The 10,562-nt window shown below is 42.5% G+C and overlaps 1 pseudogene; it reads right to left on the bottom strand.

Annotated features, from left to right (window-relative positions):
• Window positions 1–3,241: 3,241 nt before the first annotated feature.
• Window positions 3,242–10,282, bottom strand: LOC133378032 (calcium uptake protein 1, mitochondrial-like; annotated as a pseudogene).
• Window positions 10,283–10,562: the final 280 nt, after the last annotated feature.

Raw genomic sequence — 10,562 nt, 5'->3', positions numbered from 1 at the left:
GAAAACACATGGTTGTTAAGGAAAAAAGATCTGACATTGGGGGTGGCTACACTCCAGTCTGTATACAGGTATGCCCATCATGAGAGTAACATGTGCATAGGGTTTCTGTCTCAAAGCCAAGATGATCAAGGGGCTGGAGCAACTCCTCTATGAGAAATGGTCACAACATTTGGAGCTTTTAAGTTCAGAAAAAAGGCGAGTAAGAGGATGACATGATAGAGGTGTATGAAGTGATGCATGGTGGGGAGAAAGTGGATAGAGATAGGCGTTTCTCCATCTCTCATAGTACCGGGACCTGAGGGCATCCAATGAAGCTGAATGATGGAAGATTCAGGTCAGGCTTCACAAAGTGCACTGTTAAATTATGGAATTTGCTACCACAAGATGTATTAATGGCCATCAACTTGGATGTGGGATTTTGAAAAAAATCTGGCAGATGAGGCTAACAATAGCTACTAGTCATGACGACTCTGTTCTGCCTCCAATATCAGAGATGGTATGCCTCTGAATACCAGTTGCTGGGAAACACAAGTGGGAGAGTGTTGTTATGCTCATGTAGACTTGTAGTTTTCCTATAGGCATATAGGTGGTGACTGTGAGCACAGGATGCTGCCAATATGCTACTTGAACCTGCTTCAAGGTACTTGATTTATAAAGCCATGTATAACTTGGGGCCTGGATACCTGAAAGAATGCATTCTCTTGTACAGATCTGCCCATTTGCTAAAATCTATCCGGGAGGGTCTCCTAGCTGTACTGTCTTTAGCTAAGGTTCACTATGCAACGACATGGGGGAGAGCCTTTTTGGTGGTGGTCCCCCAACTTGGGAAACAAGTGGTGATTATTCTTTTGAGTTTTCATAAGCTGCAGAAAACCTGGTTATTCACCCAAGTTGTAGTTTAATGCCAGGACTGACATTTACTGTATTGTTGGCTGGTTCAACATTATCTGCCTTATTTTCTTAAGTGACAAACTGCATTTGTGATACGCAGCAGGTAAGAAATATTTTATAGAATAGAATGGTATAGTATAGCATAGCATAGCATAGCATAGCATAGCATAGAATAGAATAGAATAGGAATACATGGACCTTTGGCTCTGATCCAGCAGAGTTCTCACATAGATCCACATTTGAAAAAATGAAATAAAATGAATGTGTAATGGTAACTTAAGATGTCATGCATATAATAAAACATGGAGATGAATATACTGTCATCATGCTAAGTATAATTTGTTTATTAAATTTATATCCCGCCTTTTCTCCCAGATGGAAGAAAAACTTTCACTACTCCTGTTCCCCTAGATTTCTGCTCTGATGTGGAAGTATGGTAAAATATTCTCACCATTTGGCAATGTAATTCATATGGCCAGCTTACTAAGTGGTTACATGCTGGGATAAGTCTCCACCTGCTAAATGTTCATGTGTATGCATTCTATTATTTCTGTTTTTGAAATGTGGATCTCAGATTGTAATTTTCAGTAGATCAAAAGGTTATTCACATCTTTACACTGTTTTCAGGCAGTGTAGAGGGGAGGAGAGGATTGAATCAAAGCCTGGGACCAGGGTACCTGAAGGACTGTCTCTCGCTAAGTGAACCTACTCAGACCTTGGCATCTTCTTTGGAGGCCTCTCTCTGAGTGCTCCTGCCAAGAGAGGTATGGATAGGGTTTCCATATTCCAGTTCCACAAATCTGGACATGCTAATTTGCATACTGTGCAAATTATTTGCTAATTATGCAAATCAATCATATTAACAGTTGCATTGTCCAGTTGTTTTCTCTTTTGTGCCTAGCAATTACCACCCAAAACTGGGGGAGGATGTCAGGAATCTTTTTTTAAAATAAAAAACCCTGATAATTTCAGCCTTAAATGCCTCGACTTTTTTTTCCAACACTATGGAATATTTATTTATTAAGAGGATGTATATCCTGCCTTTCCACTGTTAAGCTTACAAACAGGACAGCTTACAAACATAATAAAAACAATACAAATACACAATGAATGTAAAAACAAAATAAAAACAGACATAAAACCAATCAATGCAGCAGTATAAAAATCCAGCACAAACCAGCAAAGCATAAATTACAAGCAAGATTGTGACTGAACGGTTTCCTGTACCAACAGTTAGGAAATGTGAAATGAACACATCAGTACACATTGTAATGCAGATAGAAATAAAGATTTCAATATTATCAGTTCAATCATCTTATCTAAAGAGAGTAGTATCTGAGCATGTGAGAAGTGTCTTTAGTACGCTGATTCTCACATACCAGATCAGGGAGAGGGGAAACACAGCTTTCTGTGATAAAGGCTGGAACTTGTTAGAGACTTGAGTGTTGGCACCTCTTTTTTAAAATAACTGCAGTGAATTCTAGACACCTGGCAAGCTGTGCTAGCATTAGACAGGGCAGCTGTTCTATTCCTATTGCTTTTTTTGGGGGGGGGAGGGAGGAAGCCATTCCTATTGGTCTTAAGGGGGGAAAGGTTACATCTCCCACTGCATTGAATATATATGTATATGTGTATATATACAGTATATATAGTCTCTCTGGTGTGTTACACACACACATCCATGCCTCAGGAGGAAATGAAGTAGGTTGGTTGATCTTTGGTGGGGAGATGCCTGCCAGTCATTTTGAAGAAGGATATGTAATAAAAATACTTTTGGTGGGCAACAGAGTGAGTGAGGCAGCATTCCAATGTAACTTCACTTGGGAGTAAGCACCACTTAACAGGGTGGGGACAAGGCTGAAAAAAGCAAATGCTAATACCTCAGCCTTTTGTACAGAAAGGTTTGCTTTTGTATCTGTATTTGTTCAGGGGGCATTTGATGGATTCAAACCCCTTTATTCCATCCTCCATGATGGCAGGCAGACCCTCCCATTGTATTCACCATTTAAGACACATACCTCAGACAGGGCCAGCACTAGGCATTACTGGGCCCTTGGGCACCAGCCTGTCCAGGGTGCATGGCTCCTACCTGTTCCACCTCTCTCTCTCCTGTGTTCTACTGCTGTGCACACTGTACTTGCAGAGCTGCCATCAACCAAGATGGCCATGGAGACTTCTGTAAGGGGCTGATGCCCCCGCCACCATCTTGGTTGATGGCACACATGTGCAGTAAGCTATGTGCGTGCACATGCCTGCCATCAACCAAGATAGTGGTAGGGGCATCAGCCCCTTAAAGAAGCCTCCACCGCCATCTTGGTTGATGGCAGCCCTGCGCGCACAGTGGATGCAGCGGCAGAACACAGGAGAGAGGTAGGTGGAGTGAGCAAATGGGCAGGTGTCCTGGAAGCTCCGTCCCTGCAATCCATGGCAGGGACCCTGCCATGGATTGCCAAAGGGGAGCACTACTCTCCCACCCTAAGGAGACACAGAGGCAATTGAGATGAAGGCTGGTTCTCCTTGCTAACTCAACCAGAAAGTCTATGGATAAAGGGCAGAGCTGCATGTGTTTATCAAGTGAGCATGTGCAGTTTCTGCATATGCAACAGACAGGCAGACTAAAATTCTTGATTTTCCCAGGACAGCTGTGGTGTCCCTCATTGGCTAAGTAGAATGGAAGGTGGCAGTAGGCCGATTCCTCACAAAATGGGCATAAAACTGCCTCCACGTTTTGCCTTGTATCTCTGGATCCATGAGGGCTAGAGACTAGTTTTTTTAAAAAAATGAAAGCTGGGAATCTGGGCCACCTAATGGGCTAAGCAGGTATCAGGGAGCATGGTTAGAATCTGGGTAAAATCCAGCTAACCAGGCAATATGGCAACCCGAGATGTGGAGGGCTTTGTCAGTAGTGGCACCCTGGCTGTGGAATACTCTTCTCAGAGAGGCTTGTATGGCATTTACTATGGTGTCATTTCGATGCCAAGCAAAGACCTTTTTTATTTTTATTTTCCCAGACCTTTTAACATGTCTTATTTTAGAACTGTTTTTAGAACTTATTTTAGAACCGTTAGTGCTCTTGGTGACTTGTACTTTTCTGCTGAATGATACTTTTATTGTTTGTCTTTCTTGTTAGTGAATTTTAAACCAATTTGTTTCTTGTTGTGAACTGCCCAGTCGTGAACTACCCATTTATAGAGTGGTCAATAAATAATGTAAATTTATCTCTAAGCGGTTTACAGAAGATAAAACAACAGCAAATATTATAAAAATATATAATAAAGCCACAATACAAAAGCATATGTAATACAAATTAACAAATAAATATTAAAACAATTGCCTTGCACTTCTCCACTCAACATCTCTCAACCTCTTGGCTCTCACCCAGGACTCCACCGATCCACCCTGGCTCTCACCCAGAGTCCAACACACACAAATTGCCCCAAAGTCTCACAAGCTTCGCAGGGGATCCCAAAAATGGTGAACAGAAGGATGCAAGGGCAGCTGGAGGCCCGGGCCGCCCCTGCGCTGGAAGGCACCGTCGACAAGGATGCCGTTCTTGCTGAGGCAGCATAGGTAGAAACTACTTACTGGAAAGGACTGTAGATATAGTCAGAAAAGGAGATCAGGCCACATTCTCCAAGTGCATAAATTATCTCCATCTGCAAACTTTTCAAGTTCCTGAGAAATTCTCTCTGCCTTCCCATCATAGCGTTTCACCACAAACTGATCAAGGCCAATATTTTCTGGTTGCTTTTCATTTGGCATTATAGATCACACAAAATCTTGTGGGGTCATAAACACTTCTGATTCTCCATGCTCAAATTACTTTCAAGGTAGCAAAATATCAAAAGATTTTATCTGGAGCAGAATAGGCTCGGGTCCTCTTTTCATACTCCATTACTTTACGGTCCTGAAATCTAGAACGCTTGTATCTGTTGTTATGATGTTTTGATGTGTTTTTATCACTTTTGTTTGCCGCCCTGGGCTCCTGCTGGGAGGAAGGGTGGGATATAAATCAAATAATTAATAAATAAATAAATAATAAATGACGCTTCTTCTTTTCTTCTGCCTGCACATCTTCATCACTTGACTATACAGCTTTCCTGTCATCATTCCCTTAATTATCTGCTACTTCTCTGTTCTTCACCTTCTCCCCAGGCTCTGCCCATCATGTTTCACAGATGACGACACTTCTGCGTGGGCTCTTTTCCAAAGAAGTCCAACGCTTGCCACTATAGCTGTTGTTCCTGCAATATCCACCATCATTAGCCTACGCAGGCCATGGAGAGAATGCGCTGTTCCATAGTGACGCCTAGAAATGGCTGTTAAACCTGCCACAGCAGGGAGAAGACAGAAGTGCAACATCCTGAACAGCATATAGGCTGAACGACGAATATCAAAGGTGTCCCTTCCTGTGACTCCACGTAGACACTGTAGAGAGAGCAGAATGGAGAGGTATTAGCGGGACAACAAAGGAAACCTCCTATCTGCCTGGCGGATAGTAATGCCACTGTATATGCATAAATCACAACTGTACATGCATATGTGATCTCTAATTATGCAAGGTTCCCAGTCTTGTAAGAAAGCACATCTGCATCCTCTTTTGGAGCTCCATTTGTTAGGGATAAGCAAAGGCCCGATTTCTGATTCACTCTATGATCTTTCCACTGTAGTCTATGACTATGGCTCTGAGCCATTCTGTATAAAATGAAGCTCTGTGTTTCCCATTCACTGTTATGGGATATTTAAAAATGTTTCCCTTTTGACAGAAGCTGATGAAATTTGCAGCCACAGGAGTTTGTAGAGGGGATTAAGCCTGCCGAATTGCAGATCCAAGGGCTTTTCTGTGGAAAGTAAAAGGTATTCATTTTCTTCCATAATCCATATTAGGACAATACCTTTATTAGGTCAAATAAAACTCCAAAATCCCCCCCCTCCAGTAGAACAGTGACAAAAAAAAGTTGAATAAAGCTGTCAACTTTTAAAAAAATCCTCCACTGTTATGCTTTAATAACAATAATTCAGTGCTTCGCAGGTAGCATTTAGACAACTTCACACAGAGACATAGGAAAACATACAGTGCAACAGCAAGAGAGTACAGAAAGGCAACATCACGAGGCTTTGTAAGGCCATGGTATGATTCAAGGTGTTTTGTTGACATTGTGGTTTGATGCCGGGAGGAGCAAAATCACCCCAAATTACCCTGCTTTGCTTTGTTATACAGCCCCAGCACAAAGCAGTAGCTCACCCATCCCATTTATACCTTAAACTAAATGTAGAAGAGTGTAACTTGTACATCAGCCCACACTCCCTAGCCATGAGACCACAATGTCTCTCTCCCAGATGTTTCTCTTGATCATTCCAGAAGCATCCATTGATTTCCAAAGCTTCACTTTTTTTAAGAGTTCGTGTGTGGCTATATGATGTATGAGAGAGAGAGGAAATAGCATAAGGACTGTACTTCAGTGGCAGAGCATCTGCTTTGCATGCAGAAGATCCCAGACACAATCTTTGCCATTTCTAGGTAGGGCTGGAAGAGGACCCCCCCCCGAAACCCTGGAAAGCCTCTGAACTAGATGGACCAATGGTCGGTGATTCAGTATAAGACAGCTTCCTATGTTTCTATGAAATATAGCATGGCATATAGGATGGCGAAGTGATAGTAAACAATTTCCTCCTCAAGGATCTGCTAGTTTGTCATGCTAAAATTTTAATCTCTTCTTGCCTATGATGCACCTTTATTTTGCACAGGGCTAAACAATTCTTAATAACAAATAGTCGATTAAGGTTGCAGAGGAACCATACTGAATAATCTTGCAATGTCTGGCTCCTGTATTTGTTGTTGTCGGCACATATCTGTTTGATTTCTACTGTTTTCCAGGAGATCAAAAGTCAACAACAGCAAGAAAGCTAGATATTTCAGCTGTACCAGGCACCAGGGTATTTGCATTTTATGACATGCATCTCTGCTGGCTTTGTCTTATTAAAAAAAAAATCATTGAATGCAATATAATGATTGTTGAAAGACTTTTGAACTGATTTCACTCCAAAGATGTTAGCATTATAAGTACACAATTACTGTACATCTTTTTGTCATCTGTATTCTCACTGAAAGGATATAAATTCTGAATCTAGTCAAGTGAATCCTGAAATGTCACTAGAGGTGATGAGAAGGGGGGGGGGACAGGATTGACACCACCACCTACTCAAAAGGCAGTTTGATCTTCTACATAAACTTGTCAACAAACATAAAGGCTTTTCTGTCTGTTTGCAGTTGTTTTTCTCAGCATCTTTTATCTATCTCCCCGCTTAGGCTTTTCCATCCTCTCCTACTCTTTCTTTTCTCTTTTTGTTTAATGAAATTGTCACCTATGCACACCAGCATTGATGTTTCAAATTGCTGGAAGAGAAGAAGAGACAGAATCATAAGAGCTTTACAAACACTTCAGATTTTTTCAAAGGGGAACAAATTAATGAGTAGCTTAAAAAAATGAAAAAGGAGAGTTGAATTCAACATAGCAAAACAGCCTTTCTAACCCAATCTTCACCACTAAGGGCCAAACTATTATATGTTTACACATTGCCCCCACACCCACAATAAAGACACAGGACAAGAAGTATGGTTAATTGTCACAACTTTATTAGCATACTAATAGAGAATTTGCAGTGCTTAAACAAGGACTGAACCTTGAAGCCAATCAGATCTGAGGAGATAAGAGGTTAAACATTCCACATCTTCTCACGATGGATATGAGCCTATCATGGCCAACTCACCATAAAGGTGAGCTGAGGGGGCCCGTGTTATTCTATCCCACACCTGCTGGACAGCATTTGGAACCTCCATTGGGGAGCCATTCAACAGGCACAGCCTCCAGGGCCCAAGAGCACCTCACTAACCAAACCCTACGACCCAGGTATCAATGTGAGGATGGTTCCTTAAATGCCCTTCTATGCCTCGGAGTACTCACCAGGTCTGTCAGATAATTTCCCTCCTTGCCTCCAATAACTACCGGGAAGTTGTTAAAAAAAACCCAGTTAGTAAACTGAATGCACACCCAGCACTAGATTGAACAGCAGTGTAAGGTAGGCAAAAAAAGGCACCCCAATGGCCAGCAATAGTTCTTGGGCCCCCAAAGGCACATTAGTCACTGCCACGGCCACACCACAGCAAAGAGGCCAGCTGGAGGGTGTGCCGATGTTGAAATTGGGACATGCACTTCATACACACACAGGGTCTGTTCAGATGCCAGTATAATCTGGATCTGAGGCTTTTTGCAAATCCTTTTTATTTGGACCATTTGCATGAAGTTTTTGCCAATGCAATTACATTCAGCTGCTTTTGCCTTTAACTTCGGATTAAATGGATGCGACAAAACCCCGAAATTGCTTTTAAAATCTGCACCTGCTTCGGTGTGCTTCTACCGTGTATTACCTTTTAAGCGCCTTTTTTTGGCTGCACAATTTCTTCGCCATTAGATCCTCCCTTTTCTCCACCCCTTTAACTGTCTCTGGGCATCATTTTGTTTCCTGCCGTTGACAAAGCAACTTCCGGTCGCTCTTGCCTTCCTTTCTCCCGCTTCCCCCCCAACACATTTCCTCCCCCGCTTCTTTAAACAAAATCACATTCCCCACCCCTTCATTCTCTCTCTTCTGTAGCGACACCAACAACTCCCCGAGGGTAGCAAGGAAGAGCTGGAGCTTGTAAAATTCCTTCCTGGCTGCTTCACAAAGACAAATCTATCTTTTTGGAGCTGGCTCACGCTCTCTGTGTTTGGCCGGTGGTGCTCCTCACCTGGCTGAGGAGCTGTGGTTTTGGCGCTGGGCGCCCTTCGGAGTTGTGTCTGCACAGCTGTTGTTTACATCTAGCCTGGCGTGTGTGTGTGCGAGAGAGAGAGTGTGTGAGAAAGCATGTGTGTGGAGGACCTCTTCTGCCTCGTCGCATCCCTCCACTCCCCCCACTAAGCTGGATCTCTCCCCCCCCTTGGGCTGATGCATGTGCCCTTTTTGCAGCCATGGTGAGACGAGGCTGGCAAAGGCGTTGCTGGGGTAATTTATAAGAGCCCAAAAGCGCAGGGGAAAGGGGAGCTGCCTTGGCATCTCATCTCAGCATCTGCTCCACTCACAGAGAGCAATAATATTAAACGGTCAATACTTCCTTTTAATGTCTGCCTAAAGATAATTGTTTGGGGTTTTTTTATGTTTCCCAGAACGCATGCTGAGGCTTGTCCCAGGGTGCCAAAGGCACACCAATCTCGCGCAGGAACAGCCTAACAGCCATGGATGGGAGCAATTCCCTTTCTTTCAAGCGCCTATTCCTCCCTTCGTTTAGGGAAACACCGCCCCTTCCCTGCCTCCGCAGTTAACATGCTAATGTGTGGGCACGGCAACAAGGAAACGCTGATAGCAATAAATGCACACGCATGTGAATGCTACAAAGAAAAACAGCCAATTTATTCGTAGCGAGGGCAGAAGTATGTGAACTATCAAAACCAATCGTGATGGAAAAAGCAGCATTTTTAGTGTGGATCTTGGCTCATATGTGAACCAGCCCACAGTCACACTTCAGAAGGAAGCCTCATATTCTCATCCTGGCAAGGGATGGGGCAAGCTTGCCCACAATTAATATGCAGGAGCGTCATCACATTTTGTAAGAAACATAATAAAAGAAACCCTAAAGGCTCCTTAATCTAGGTCAAGCAGCTTTTGGGAAAGGGTCATCTAGAACACAGAAGTAGCAGCGAAAGAGCTGTTTAACCCCTTCCCAACTGCTATATTTCAGCTGCTATTTACCTTACACTGGAAGGCTTATAGGGTTCTAGATATGTCCTCCTTCCATCTCCCTGCCACAATCCACCCCTTTCCAAAGCTGATTTGCCTAGAATAAATAGCCATCAGGGTTTTCCTACATACATTTCCCTGTAGTTATAGTCATCAATCTTTATTGTTCATTCATTACCCTATCCTGTTGAAAATAGTTTCCTGCTTGCTTACAGCAGGTGGTTGAAAATTGCAGGCTCTCTTACCCTCATGCCGCAGGAAGCTACTGGCCTCTACTCAGAATTTTTCATAAGCCACCATTGGTCTTCTATTTATCATCCATTGCATTGACTGGGATGCCACCACAATAAATGATTCATGCTTCATAATGCATCTGCCAAATGAGTTCAAAAGGTTACTATCCACTGTGTCTCTGTGCTGACCTTTTCAAAGAGAGAGAGAGAAAAAAACTATCGTAATTTAAGTTTTTTAAAAAACTCTTCCCTAATGGAGGACATTTTCTAAGAAGACCTAACTCAAACATGCATCGTAACCTCAGGTAATTCCCTCCTTTTCTGCTCCCAGAAATACCTGCTCTACCAATCACTTAGTAAAACCATCATATTGAACTAGTTGCACCTGGAGAAGAAAGTGATCTTGCTTGGACATATTTGCCAATTACTCTTTTTGCATTTCTCCTTCAATTATGGATAGTGGGGTCAGAAACAGTGATAGGAAACAAAATCAATTCAGTTCACATTTAAAGGTGAACCTACCTAATTCATACTTTCTGAAGCAATACATAAACCAAAACACAGCCATCCTTTGACATTCACTTTTCCAAATTCTGCAATGCAGTTCTCCAGCCAAGTAATGTGTTCAAATATATATATAGAAGTGTGCATTAAAATGCATAT

The sequence above is a fragment of the Rhineura floridana genome, chromosome 2 (genome assembly GCF_030035675.1).
Source record: "Rhineura floridana isolate rRhiFlo1 chromosome 2, rRhiFlo1.hap2, whole genome shotgun sequence".
In the NCBI taxonomy this organism is placed as follows: Eukaryota; Metazoa; Chordata; class Lepidosauria; order Squamata; family Rhineuridae; genus Rhineura; species Rhineura floridana.
Note: the sequence above shows the minus strand (reverse complement) of the source record. Positions and strands in the feature narration are given on the sequence as shown.